Source organism: Bufo gargarizans, chromosome 6 (genome assembly GCF_014858855.1).
Source record: "Bufo gargarizans isolate SCDJY-AF-19 chromosome 6, ASM1485885v1, whole genome shotgun sequence".
Classification (NCBI taxonomy): domain Eukaryota; kingdom Metazoa; phylum Chordata; class Amphibia; order Anura; family Bufonidae; genus Bufo; species Bufo gargarizans.
Genome location: NC_058085.1, coordinates 41,320,701 through 41,323,103, shown reverse-complemented (window position 1 = coordinate 41,323,103; position 2,403 = coordinate 41,320,701). Strand labels below are relative to the sequence as shown.

Below are 2,403 nucleotides of genomic sequence, written 5' to 3'. Positions count from 1 at the left end.
TCCCGACCTCTATGAGCAGTAGCTGCGATCCCCGACACCTGAGGGGTTAACTACTGCAGATCGCAGGTACCGCTCATAGAGGTCGGGAGCCGGCTATGTGATTCTGCAGCTCCCGCCTCCTGTATATGAATAAATTAGAGATTTACCTTCATTGGCGGCGGCAGCAGCAGCACAGGGGGAGGGAGACACTGCTTCCTTCTCCCCCTGTGCTGCTGAGGGAACACGGAGAGCAGCGCGATCTGTGTTCCCCATACGTTATCGGAATATCGGCAAAATAGATGCCGGTATAACAGTCAAAATCCTGAATATCGGCCGATAATATCGGTAAAACCGATAATCGGTCGATTCCTACTAAAGACTAGACAAAAAAGCCTTGTATGCAGCACTTTTTTGGTCTGGTAAAAAGACAGGCTCGTGGAAGGAATCTGAACGGATCCATCATAGTAAGCGCGGTCTGTTCAGCTTCTTTCCTGTCAGTTAGCCCTGGTTCACATAACATTTTCGCCATATATTTAACGTACACACAAAAGCTGTATATACATTAACAGATGCCTCACAGACTCCATACTGTGGCATCTGTCACCATTTTTTTTTGTAAAAAAATTCAATAAGTTAGCCTACATGTTTTTGGTTGGACTTTGCAGGATGGAAAAAACTATACTCCACTTTCCCATCCTGCAGAGTCCTGATCGTATGACAAAAACCCTTACATGCCCGATCCAGCGCTTCCATTATTTTCGTTGTTCTGCTCCATTAGATGAGCAGAACAATAGAAATAATTCCCTCTACTTTACCACTCGGCTATAATAGCCCATCTGCATTTACTACAGTACAGCGTGTGATGCATGTAGTACAGCGTGTGATGCATGTAGTACAGCGTGTGATGCATGTAGTACAGCGTGTGATGCATGTAGTACAGCGTGTGATGCATGTAGTACAGCGTGTGATGCATGTAGTACAGCGTGTGATGCATGTAGTACAGCGTGTGATGCATGTAGTACAGCGTGTGATGCATGTAGTACAGCGTGTGATGCATGTAGTACAGCGTGTGATGTATGTAGTACAGCGTGTGATGTATGTAGTACAGCGTGTGATGCATGTAGTACAGCGTGTGATGCATGTAGGACAGCGTGTGATGTATGTAGGACAGCGTGTGATGTATGTAGGACAGCGTGTGATGTATACATGTGTGTGATGATCACACACTGCACTACATACATCACACACATCGTTACGTTACACACTGCTGTCACCTTGTTCTGTGTCCTTCATGTCAGGGCCCAGTCTTTAGCTCCACAGCCGCCAGGGTCCTTGTGCAGCGCGCCCGGCACTCCATATTCAAACATCCCCCGGGAGCCAGCCCCTCCTCCTTCCAGCGCCCGCCGGCTTCCCCTGATGCAGGACCTGTATCGCTCCTGCGCCTGCCCATACTAACCAATAGCAAAGCTTCTTGCTGTCTGGAGCTTTGCTATTGGTTACTGCAGGCAGCATCGCTGTGCTGCCTGTGCCGTTCATAGCGCCTCATGCTGATGAAAAGCAGGGAAAAGTCTAAGGTGTATTGGTTCGTCTTAGACTTTTTCCAGGTAGTAAAATGGCCTGAACAGGCGACGCTTGTACAGGTGTTATTGCGACCTCTGGTTATTGTAAACTAAATCTAAAAGTCCTTATGTGCTATTTAAAAAAAAAAATATATTACTTTTTTTAAAATCAAAAATACACCTTTTTTTTAAAATAAATAATTGAATTACATAAAATATATCTAACATGTAATAACATTTGGTGACCCTCTGCGCAGACAGGCTCGTCCTCCGTCCCTCCCGTTGCGGTGACATCTGCTTCAGAGCATGGCTGTTGCCTGTTAAAAATAAAAAGGGGTTTTGAGTAAAAGATCCAAGGCCATCAGGTCCCCCCTCGTCACCAGAGTCCATTACCAGAAACTGCATTCTGCCCGCTCTCAGACTGAAGACCATCATAGTGGACCAGGGACCAGTAGATAAGGAGTGGTCAGAATAGTGCATTTATACCATCAGATTATGTCACCAATTTCTGTCCAATTAGACCAATAATTCCTGTGTAACATAAGATGTGTGATAACGGCCATTTGAACAATAATTGGTTATAAAATCCGTCAGATAATCTGTTAGTGTCAATGTACCCTCAGGGCTGAATTAAAAGGAGGGATTATTGGACAACAAGTGTTTATATGAAAGCTGGTCACCGCTAATCGGGCCGTGTCAGAGGCCCTTCAATCAATTGACGTACAGTTGCTGCTGTAGGCACTGACCGTGCGCTGTAACATCCGGACCCTGCAGACTTCTCTATAGTGTCGGCAGTAGGTTGTACCGTGTAACCAGGACAGCACGCTGCCAACAGTATAGAGAAGTATGCAGGGGGCAGGATCAC

At 46.0% G+C, this 2,403-nt stretch overlaps 1 long non-coding RNA gene across 1 annotated transcript; it reads right to left on the bottom strand.

Moving 5' to 3' along the window:
• Window positions 1-630: 630 nt before the first annotated feature.
• Window positions 631-2,068, bottom strand: LOC122939880. Its single transcript, XR_006390200.1, has 2 exons — window positions 1,932-2,068; window positions 631-1,855 (listed from the first exon to the last, which is right to left on the bottom strand). It is a non-coding gene; the product is annotated as an uncharacterized LOC122939880 (long non-coding RNA).
• Window positions 2,069-2,403: the final 335 nt, after the last annotated feature.